This window comes from Mustela nivalis (assembly GCF_964662115.1).
Source record: "Mustela nivalis genome assembly, chromosome: 3".
NCBI lineage: Eukaryota > Metazoa > Chordata > Mammalia > Carnivora > Mustelidae > Mustela > Mustela nivalis.
In genome coordinates, this window is record NC_139022.1 from 31,131,488 (window position 1) to 31,143,840 (window position 12,353).

Consider the following 12,353-nt stretch of genomic DNA (forward strand, 5'->3'; position numbering starts at 1 on the left):
AACCAGGAACTTAACCATTCACTGAGAGAGAAGGATCTTGTAGATCCTTAATCTGGGCATTCATGTCTTTTATTAGTCCTGTGACAGTTTTGTGATAGTCTGGAATGTACACACAACATTCTGTCTTGATAATTGCACATGTGCCACCCTGTGCTGCTGTCAGGACATCTAAGGCCATCCTTAGTATAGCGATAAGGAGGGTTTTGGAACTTAGGCCCATATTTGATTGGGGAGTTATGGCTTGATAGCAATCCCCTTTCCTTCCAAATTGCTCCATGGGCATGTAGTACCAGGAAAGCACATTTGGAGTCAGTATAAATGTTAATTCTTAGGCTTTGGCAATTGCAAAGTGCTAGTGAGCACTATGGCACACTTAGCTTATCTTATTTTTTTCTATGAAAACTACTGTCATCAGAAAACCAACTGTCATTTGCATTTTTAACAGGGGCATCTTAAATCTGGCCAAATGGAGTAAGCAAGATCAATAACTTTTGAACATTTTTGCTCTATAGAGAAAGAAGTACAGTGGTCAGGTTCAGGCATACAGGTAACTAGGTTTAAAGTTTGACAAGTTTTATTTCTGGCATATCTGTTAATGTAGCCCAGTATTTAATAAGTCGGCCTCCATCATCCATTGGTGGCCTTTGGCTTCTAAGACAAATCTGGACCTGATGTGACATCATTATAGTCAACGACTGTCCCATAGTGAGCTTTGAGGCTCCTTTTATGAGGGCTGTTCTATGCTTAGCTAAAGCATCTATTTGCAATTGCACCTCAACAGAGGTGGCCTCTAGGATAAATATGACAAAGGGGTGAAACCAATAAGAAGACCTTTGAGTGGTCCAGCCTTAATAATATCCTGATTACAGAGGATCACTGGCAAGTGAGAAAACTTGTCAAGAGGTAAGGGGAGTTCCCCATGCATCATTCAATCCACTCATAAAGAAAGTGGGATCATCCATTATCTCCGCAAGTCCATAGTTAATCCTATGGAGTGTGATAGGTTGGCTTTTAGGCAATTTCATTATCCCAGCCACACATAAGGTGTAAGTTAAGTTATACCATTGCAGGGGAATCAATCCCATTTTTCCAGTTGTTTAACCATGTGCCGTGGGGTCTGCTAATATCCCCACAAAACAGTAAGATCGACTAAAGAAGCTATTGTGCAACTTCTCTGAAGTTTACCTCAAATTGTATAGCTTAGGTAAACATTTAAAGACAATCAAATCTAGAATTCAACATCCATAAAGGTGTGTTATTAAAACATAATTTTTCTCTCTAAAATAACCCTCATTTCCAGAGATAGCCAAATCAGGACTAATTCACTTGTGAAACAAGTCCAGTGTTAACAAACTTGGCCTAATTATTTACATAAGCTCAGTAAGAACAGTGACTGTGATCAATAGATCTTTTAGAATCTGCTTTGCTGGAACTTTGTATAAGGAATCTCTAGGTTGAACTTTTAGTAGCCTCTCCGGGCCAGAAGCCAAGCCCTGTACTTGCCATGAGGCATGCCTGCAATCCTACCAAGGAGTGACATTCTTTACTCACCTGGTGGGGCTGCTGGGAACTCTGTAAGCAAGGTATCAGGCCAACAGTCCCAAGGGGCTTTATGGCTCCAGGTTTCATAAAGTCAACCTTAGTTCCTTAAAGCTGTCTGGTCATATCTGAGTCTTTTCAAATATGACATCCCAGTCAAAGCCTTGGTAAAATAACCCGTGTTTCCAATTCTTTCCTGTTACAAGGAGAACAGATTCTTATTGAACTTATGCAAATGACTGATTGTCATGAAGAAAGAATACTAAGACCTTTTGGTTTCAGAGGGTTCAGATAGAGAGAAAATTTGAATGCCTTGAGCACTTTTACAAATGAGCACTTTTACATCTCTATAAGTTACAGATAACTAGGAGGGAGTATCCCTAGTCTGTAAGAGCAAACAGTAGAGAGAACCAGCAATGTTTAAAGTAAGACAAAACATTAAGAGACACAACACTATAATCTTTTAGTTCATTTAGTCCCATGTTACTAATTCTGGTGAATGCGGCTTTAGTCAGTTCTGGAAATACTTACCCATTTCAGTTTTAGGATTTTCAAGCATATCAAATATCTGTATTTGTCCTGAAAGTCCTTTATAGGAATCTCCTTGAAGATAAAACTCATTTTACCAGAGAATTAAAACAATTATAAATGACAAAAACTCAGAATGGATATGGTTAGAGCTAAAGAGACACGGGAGTTTACAATTTAGCTGCAAGGAAATCAGGTTATTTCTGTGATACATAACATTTCCATAATTACAGTATCAAGCGGTGATCTCTCAAAACGTTAAAACTTTAGGAAGTGCATAGAATCTCTAGAATAGTTATAGCATTTTCCCAAATGTAACCCAAGGTTTATCATTGGTTCAGTAGTACTTCATGAGCAACTTCACATACCAAGGAAAAGCCTGAGTTAAAGAGATTTACAATTTAAATCCTGTCAACATTTGCTAAAATCTTAGAAAGTTTTAAAGCACATGCCTAAATATAATTAGGGATGTTAAACACCTGATAAAACTGAACATAGAAACTCGTTTTTCTGGGCAGGCAAAGAGAAAACCATTTACATTTTCTTAACAGCAGATCAATTGATCTAAGAAAACATTGTCCTTTTGAACAGAGACAATTTCAGTCTTGTACCAATGTACCTTTAAAACCCATTCATTTCAATCTTAATCCATTCTTGACCATAGCTAAAATTCCTTTTCTGAAGATTTCCCTTCACAAACCATCTACAACTTTTCTTTGCATTCAGGTTTTGTCCCAAGCCATTTCCTTCCAAACAACCGTCTCATTTAGGACAAAATTACCTTCCTTTACCTTCAACAAAATGTATTCCCATTCCTTAAATCTTTCTTACATATCTCCTACTTTCCTACATACAGTTTCCCTTTATTTCCATCAGTCTTAGTTACACTAAGCAGAACTTTGTATTCTTAGAAACACCTTTAGTTATTAACCAATTGTGAACTGTTACCACAGAATTCTTCAGGTGGCAAATTTATGAATCAGTTAAGTGGAAAACAAGTTTACCAGCAGACTTAAATACTCTTAGTTTCTTTGCAGTAAGAGGTCAAAAGCACAAACCTACATCCAGAAATTAACGACTTAGCATTTTATCCTATTTGGTTAAGACCTAGATGTCCGCAATTTAATTCCATTTGTCATCCAAGCAAAACTTTAAAACTTTCAGGTTACCAAAGACTTTGAAAGCTACTTCAGCAATTACCCATTAGAACTTTGAGACAGACAATTAACCATCAGTTTAGTCATTTCTTTGCTAACAAATTTTAACAAGTAACATAAGCTTATTTAACCTTCAGTAAACTTCGATAGAATAAAGCTTCACATTTACTGCTGTTAACTTCAAAGATGCATCTATCTTAATTAAACCAACAAACTTAACTTAGTTCCAATACTGATTTACGTTCCACCTGGGCCCACTCCACTTTGAATGTTTACCTGAGACATGCGTGGGAAGATCTGGAGTGGGGGTGTTCTTCTTGCTCCTTGACAGTGAAGAGAGAAGGAGCTGTGGTGCATGATCTAGAGGCTAGTCATGCAGGCTGCACGCACCTTGGTACAGAAACACGTAAGGGGGAAACAGAAGAAACAAAGTGCTGCCAGGAGGCAGAGAAAAGATTCCCGGTTTCGGAGCTCATAAGCCCCAACAGAGGAGCAGACGCCATGCTTTCCCACCAGCAAGGGGGGAGGGGTTAGGCAGTCCAAGTCAGGCCAGAGAACACAGGGAAACTTCCCCGAAACAAAGAGAGTTTCGGCAGCTGCTTGGGAATATTCCTTATGGTCTCTGTCTCGAGTTAGACCAACCCCAGTTGGCTCCAGTTATAGCCATTAACACGGGATGTGAGTGAGGGAGAATCCCCCGCATCTATTAGGAGAAACAGAAAGAAATAAAGCCAGAGTCCCCTTTGCTAGGGATGGCCCAGCAACCTGGGTTTACTAGAAGAAGGCTTATTTACATAATTATCACCGAATATGTCAGGAGAAAGTTTACTAGCTGACTCATTTGGGCAAACACATTCCGCAAAAGCCCCTTTGTCCAGGGTCCTGGTGCAGAGCAATAAAGGCCTAGGTATGAGCAGTGAAGGTATCCTAGGTCCATTTGCCCTGCTTCCTGCAGAGATCTAACTGATAGATCCCACTGAGGCCATGCAGTGTTACAGGAGCTCAGTCCTTTCCTAAGTTTTGCAAGCCAAATTATTTCCAGTGGGTTAAAAGGCACCCCAAGGTAGAGTCCTTGGGAACTGAAGAAGCCTACTGAGGCCATGCTTCCAGAAAAGTAAAGAAGGTCCATTACCAAATCCCCCCTGACTCCTGGGTAGCGTCCCACGCAGGATATGTCAGAGGTTCCTGTGTCAAAAGCGACCGGAGGCGTCCCTCAACAAAAATCGCTATTGATCACCGTTTTGCCTTCCCTGGGAAGGCATTCCTGCCGTTAAAGGCCCTGGAAGGGGTGCCGGCGTCCCTCCGCTTCCCCATCGCATCCTAGGCTGCCAATGGGTGCCTGGTGAATGGACTAGGAAATTGTGCCATGCCAAGCCATTGTCTATCCTGAAGACTGCATACTGTTTTGCCATATTAACCCACAAAAACGCTAGAGAAGTTTGGCAAGGGGAAATTACCCAATTTCATAGCTTTAGGCGGTTTGCAGAGGACACTGACGAGAAACAGTAAAGATTGAAATCCATCATGGTCTGTGCGACATTCCAACACATGTGGTTTTTGCAGCCAACTTCCCTAGGGAACGGTCCCCGGTTGCGTTTTAATTCAATCGGGTACTGGTTTCGGCCGGCTCCCAATGGAGGTCTCGCGGCCAGAAGTGGCTAGACCGGGCATGTGGAGGGGATCACATTAGATCAATCAGGAGGAAACCTCACACGGGAGTCTTAAGATTGGCAGCCGTCCTGGTGACTTAGTTGGCTGTCCCGTGCCCAAGAGAGACAACTTTCTATAAGAACAGGAATAGAGTGAGGCCATCAAGTGTCTGGGTCTTATTGCCATTCCGGCCAGGGTACTAGCTTACAGCCAAAAGGCAGACGCTCTCCTCCCCATAGAGTAGCCACGGGCTAGAGGATTACAGCCTGAGCAATTGACATGCAAGTGTTCCAATAAGACCATACTCCTTGAAAAGCCCCTGAAATCAGAGTAAATGGAAAGAAAGTACTCACCAATTTTGCACCGAAGCTCAGAGTCCAAATGTAAAGACTCACAGCCCCACGTTGGGCGCCATATGATGAAGTTCTAGAACCTAGGTGAAGTTTGGTGGGCTGAGGTCCGGAGCCGATGACCAAGAAAGAATTCTTGAGACATCTTTGGTGCAAAATGGTGGTTTATTAAAGCACGGGGACAGGACCCGTGGGCAGGAAGAGCTGCTGCCCCGGGTTGTGAGGGATGGCAGGTTATGTACCCTGCTGTTGGGGGAAGGTGAGGGGAAGGGAGGTTTCAGTGGAGTTTTCATATGCTAAAGAGGGCCTACAAGGTGCCAGGATGTTCCAGGCCTGCCGGAGGCCTTGCCCTTGCTGCTGGATCAATGTTGTCTTTAGACCAGCCATTAACATTAAGATCTTTGGGAGACTTTTTGGTGGGGTGTCACAATCCTGCTATCAATCGTCTTTGTTAGTGAGATTTAGAACATTTGTAAGCCAAGGGAGACTCCGGTCTAGCAGGATTGTGAGCTCTGCAAGTTAACTATTTGCTTATTGTTCATGGCAGTCAGGGCTGCCTGAGGGATGCTACACATATGGAGGGGAGCGGATGAAGGGGGGGGGGTGCAAGGCAAGGCACCAGCTTTTGCTTTGTCCTCAGCCAGCCTCCTGCTCCCTCATCACTAAGACATTTGTAAACTGAGGGACACTCAGAGTTAGGTCCATTATTAAATGAAACAGGACTGAGACAAAGTGAAAGTTATTTAAAGCTTTATTTTAATGTAAGTATTAGAAGTTAGACTGAGTGGTCAGGGGAACGAGACTGAGACAAGGTGAAGTCATGCAAAGCTCTATTCTATGCTAAGCATTAGAAGTCAGACTGACCGGCCAGGGCCGTCTCTGAAGAGAACAACCACCCCCAGCTTATAGGCTCAAGAATCGACTGACTGACTGGTCAGGGCCATCTCCAAAGAGGGTGACCCCTCCCTATCTTACAGACTATCTTTTATAGAGCGAAAGTCTGGCCACACATAGGTGGCCAATGAAATTGTAGTCATGTTAGGTCACATGCAGGTGGCCAACTGAATTACAATTTACCCTATAGTAGCTGTTTGAACTAACCTATTACTTTGGTCAGAACTGGTGCTCAAGGTTGGTGCCCAAATGGTGGGGTTTACATTCTTTGGTGGTTAGGGGAAAAGTATGTGTGTTTCTTACTGATTGGATGTCTCCACCTGGCCTGACTCTTCCTTGTATTCTGGGCTCTGTTATTAGGAACTAGGCTGACCATATTTTACTGGTTTCCCAGACTTGCTTCTAAGTTTTTTTGGGGGAGAGGGGGAGGGTCAGTTTTACTGCACAAACAAAAAAATGGCTTTTAACCACTGTGGAGTCACTCTGGCTAAATAGGTCCTTACACTCAGGTCTTGCAGTACTGTGATTTCTGAAAGCTAACTATTTGTTTTTCCTTTCCTTAGCTTTAGGACACCCAGGAATGCATGAGGAATGTCACATATATGCAGGGGGGCATTATGGGGTGTCAGCTTCTGCTTTGTCCTCAGCTTGCTTTCTGTTCCCTCATCATCATCAGTGAATAATAATAGTCACACTTTTGGTTTTGGGAATGCTTATCCTCCTTTGAATTCTTTACCACATGTTAGGAGCTAAAAGGCAATAAAAAAATGGGGACATGGTAGTGGTACACTTTTTACATATCTCACTTAAAAGAGAATTAGTTGAGTTTCATAATTTGTTGGTTTGTCTATGTCTACATTAGCTAGCTACCTTTCATAAATTTAAAATCTCCTTTGTATCTATAATACACTATAGGGTTTAGTTTTATCATAAATGCATGTTAAATATATATGAATGTAAATTTCTTATTTATTAAAACGTTATGTGCCTTTTGTCCTCAAGATATTGGTATGGATAACTATGTTAAGAGATTTCTTAAAGATGAGCTATTTTAGCATTTCTGGGAAAATTTATCTTGTTTATAATACGTTACCCTTTTTTAGACCTTGGTGCATATAGTCTACCTTATTTATATGTATATTTACATTTATTATTGAGAAGAAATTAATAGAACATAAAATTCACCATCTTATTTTGTGTCATTCAATGGAACTTACATTTGCAATGTTGTGCAATCACAACTCCTCTTAAGCTTCAAAACATTTCATCACACCCAAAGAAAACCACAGAATACCCAATCACTCCTCTGTCCCTCTCTCCATTCCCTGGCAACAAATGTCTGCTTTCTGTCTACAGATTAATGCATTTGGGGATATTTCCTATATAGAGTCAGATCATATGTGATTTTTGAGTCTAGACTCTTTCCCTTCTTTGCTGGACTCTCTCAAGTGTGCAGTCATGCAAGTGTTGTCATGTTAGGGGTGGGATAGAAAAAGGCTGGTGTCCCATATGGGTCAAATTTTGCTTAGAATGCAATAGGCTCACATAAAATTCTAGAAAAAACTTCTTCCATGTGTCCTGCTCATCCTCTAATAAGTGAGGGTGTTTCATGTGCTGGTATGGTGAGTTCATAGCAAAGCAAAAAGCAAGCCTTGCCCCCAAGGCTTTCATCAGGAGGCTGGTCATGTCGTACTTGCTCCACACTGACTTGCCAAAGCATGTCAAAGGCCAAACTATATTCAAGGTATGGACAAAGGGCCATCTCTCGAGTGGAGCTACAAAGTCCCTATATAATGTATACAAGGAAGGAAAGAATTTACAGGCATTTTTATAGTCCAGCACTTCAGGGATCAAGAGCCATTGAGATATGAGCAACTGGAGACAGAGAGTAGAGAAAACTGCATAGAGGAGTATTGCCCCTCTAGAAAGCAATGACTCAAGAAATGTGGAAGAAAGACAGTATATTTACATGTTTATGGAGAAATTTTTATAATGCATGAGGGAAAGGATAACAGAAGAGAGGGTCTTGAGCAAGAAGGAGCGTTCCAGATTTATTGCATGGTGGATGAATTAGTTATGATTAGAAACATAGACAATTTACTCATAATACCCAGGGAGAAGGGCGCATTTCTGAGCAAGGATATTAAAAGGGATTGATGTAGTGGCGGAATCTTCTGAAGTAGTCTTTTGATTGCTTAGTTTTCTAAATGGAATATGGAGTTCATTGATGGGTGAATAAAGAAAATGAAATGATTTTACATATATAAAATATAATATGTACATATATGTGTGTATATACACATTATACACACATATATACACATACATATATATGTATATATACATACATATATATACACATATATAATGCCTGAAATATATGTACATATTAGATTTTATATATGTATAATATGCATATATTTTATATAGGTAAAATATGTGTATGTGTACACATATATATATAATGATGAAATGAGGATAAAAATAAGTACATAAAATAAGTCATACAGTAAAAAACAAGTATGTATGATTTCATATATATGTTCAATCAGAAAAATAAATAAATAAACTGAACCCATAGATAAAAAGAATAGATTGATGATGAACATTTTTTCATGTGTCTGATAGCCATTTGTAAGTCTTTATTGGAGAAGTATCTGTCCATATCTTCTGCGCATTTTTTGATATGACTGTCTGTTTTGTGTGTGTTGAGTTTGAGGAGTTCATTATAGATCCTGGATATCAACCTTTTGTCTGTACTGTCATTTGCAAATAAATTCCATTCCGTGGGCTGCCTCTTTGTTTTCTTGACTGTTTCCTTGGCTGTGCAGAAGCTTTTGATTTTGATGAAGTCCCAAAAGTTCATCTTCGCTTTTTTTTCCTTTGCCTTTGGAGACATATCTTGAAAGAAGTTGCTGTGGCTGATATTGAAGAGATTACTGCCTATGTTCTCCTCTAGGATTCTGATGGATTCCTGTCTCACATTGAGGTCTTTTATCCATTTTGAGTTTATCTTTGTTTACGGTGTAAGAGAATGGTCGAGTTTCATTCTTCTACATATAGCTGCCCAGTTTTCCCAGCACCATTTATTGAGGAGACTGTCTTTTTGCCACTGTATATTTTTTCCTGTTTTGTCAAAGATTATTTGACCGTAGAGTTGAGGGTCCATATCTGGGCTCTCTACTCTGTTCCACTGGTCTATGTGTCTGTTTTTATGCCAGTACCATGCTGTCTTGGTGATCACAGCTTTGTAGTAAAGCTTGAAATCAGGTAACATGATGCCCCCCATTTTATTTTTGTTTTCAACATTTCTGTAGTGATTCATGGTCTCTTCTGATTCCATACAAATTTTAGAATTATTAGCTCCAGCTCTTTGAAGAATACCGATGGAATTTTGATTGGAATAGCATTAAAAGTATAGATTGCTCTAGGCAGTATAGACATTTTAACAATGTTTATTCTTTTGATCCAAGAGCATGGAATGGTCTTCCATCTTGTGTCTTTTCAATTTCTTTCATGAGTGTTCTGTAGTTCCTTGAGTACAGATCCTTTACCTCTTTGGTTAGGTTTATTCCCAGGTATCTTATGGTTCTTGGCCATCAGGGAGATTCAAATTAAAACTACATTGAGATATCACCCTACACCGGTTAGAATGGCCAAAATTAGCAAGACAGGAAAAAACACATGTTGATGTGTTGGAGAGGATGTGGAGAAAGGGGAACCCTCTTACACTGTTGGTGGGAATGCAAGCTGGTGCAAGCCTCTTTGGAGAACAGTGTGGAGGTTCCTCAAGAAATTAAAAATAGAACTTCCCTATGACCCTGCCATTGCACTCCTGGGTATTTACCACAAAGATACAGATATCATGAAAAGAAGGGCCATTTGTATCCCAATGTTTATAGCAGCAATGGCCACGGTCGCCAAACTGTGGAAAGAGCCAAGATGCCTTTCAATGGACAAATGGATAAGGAAGATGTGGTCCATATACACTATGGAGTATTATGCCTCCATCAGAAAGGATGAATACCCAACTTTTGTAGCAACATGGATGGGACTGGAAGAGATGATGCTGAGTGAAATCAGTCAAGCAGAGAGAATCAATTATCATATGGTTTCACTTATTTGTGGAGCATAACAAATAGCATGGAGGACATGGGGAGTTAAAGAGGAAAAGGGAGTTGGGGTAAATTGGAAGGGGAGGTGAACCATGAGAGACTATGGACTCTGGAAAACAATCTGAGGGGTTTGAAGGGGCGGGGGGTGGGAGGTCAGGGTACCAGGAGTTGGGTATTATAGAGGGCACGGATTGCATGGAGCACTGGGTGTGGTGCAAAAATAATGAATACTGTTATGCTGAAAATAAAAAATAAATTAAAAAAAAAAGACATGTCTCTAAAGGCAAGGGAAACAAAAACCAAAATGAACCTCTGGGGTTTCATCAAGAGCAAAAGCCTTTGCACAGCAAAAGAAACAGTCAACAACTCTAAAAGGCAACCTATCGAATGGGAGAAAATATTTACAAATGCCTTGTTACATAAAGGGCTTGTATCCAAGATCTATAAATAGCTTATCAAACTCAACACCCCAAGAAACAAAGAATCTAGTCAAGAAATGGGTAGAATACATGAATAGACATTTCTCCAAAGACACAGAAATGGCCAACAGACATGAAAAAATGTGCCACATCACTTGGCATATGATGATGATGCAATTGGGATATTACTCAACCATCAGAAAGGATGAATACCCACCATGTACATTGACATGGATGGAACTGGATGGTATTATACTAAGTGAAATAAGTCAATCAGGAAAAAGACAATTTTCATGTGGTTTCCCTCATATGCAAAATATAATAAACAGTGCAGAGAACAGTAAGGAAAAGAATGGAAAACTGAATGGGAAGAAATCCAAAAGGGAGAGATACCATGAGAGACTCTTACCTATGAGAAAAAAAAATAAGGAGAGAAGGATGGAGGAATGGGCTAACTGGGTGATGTACATTAAGGAGGCAGGTAATGTGATGAGATCTGGGTTTTCTAGGCAACTGATGAATCACTGATCACTGCATCTTAAACTAATAATGTACTCTGTGTTGGCTAATTTAATTTAAATTTAAAAAATCATCAATCCTTATTCCTGTAAGTATTTCAACATATGTAATAAATTTTGGTTACTAATGAAGAAAAAAAAAGAATAGATTGGTGTTTGCCTAAGTTGGGGTCAGGGGTTTGGAGAAATAGATGACATGGTCAAAGGGTACAAATTTCCTGTTATTAAAGAAATAAATTATGGAGTTGTAGTGTGTAAACTGGTGACTATAATTAGTAATACTGTACAATATATATATGAAAGTTGCTAAAAGAATAGAACTTAAATGTCATGACAAGAAAGAAAATTTGTAACTGTGTGGTGGTGAATGCTAACTAGACCTATTGTAATCATTTTGCAAAATATACAAATATTAAATTTCATATTGTACATCTGACACAATATTACACATCAATTATATGTCAATAAAAATATGCAGCATGACATCAATATAACAGTGACAGAGTATATGTTGATGGTTTGAGACTAGAGAAAATGTTTTGAAGTAGTCATCAAGAGAAGTGGGAAAGTGAACAAAATAGAAATGGTTTAGAAAATGACAATTATTTCCAGGCTGAGGTAGAGCTCACTGGACTTACTACTGAGGAATTTGATATAAATTCATATACACTATTATATGTTTTTCTCCAGCTTTGTTTATCTGACCAGGATGCCATGGATGAAGCAAAATAGTAGATTTAATGTGGGTTGTCTTTTGTGTGATGAGGAGTATGAAATAGGAAAAAAAGTGATGTAATCACGTATTTTTGCTGGTGTGATGATGCTGGGTCATGGAAGTTTAGGCAAGGAGGAAAAGCTCTGAAAACGTTATGGAGAGTACACATTTTCACCTCCTGATGATGACAAAGTAATATTAAAGTTAGAGACTAGGTAGACTAAGCTGGAAATAGGTGGTAATAGAACATGAGATGCTTGAAAACGACATTGATAATGACAACAGCTAGTGTGTAAGCAGGAGAGAGTGGATGAGGTTGGGAGTGAGATAGGAGAGAGATCACAAATGTAAGAGGCTGAGGTTATGCTAATCCATTGGCATGGATCTACAAGTACTAATACATAGTATGAGTTGAGTTAGGGAAGCTAGGGAGGTGAGTGACTTGGGTCAGCATATTATTTCCACCAG

At 39.6% G+C, this 12,353-nt stretch overlaps 1 long non-coding RNA gene across 1 annotated transcript in view; it reads right to left on the bottom strand.

Annotated features, from left to right (window-relative positions):
* Nucleotides 1-383: 383 nt before the first annotated feature.
* Nucleotides 384-12,353, bottom strand: part of LOC309861125 — a 61,723-nt gene continuing 49,753 nt past the window's right edge. The window contains exon 2 of the long non-coding RNA XR_014309770.1: nt 384-1,185. This is a non-coding gene — a long non-coding RNA (uncharacterized lncRNA). The remainder of the gene's footprint in view (nt 1,186-12,353) is intronic.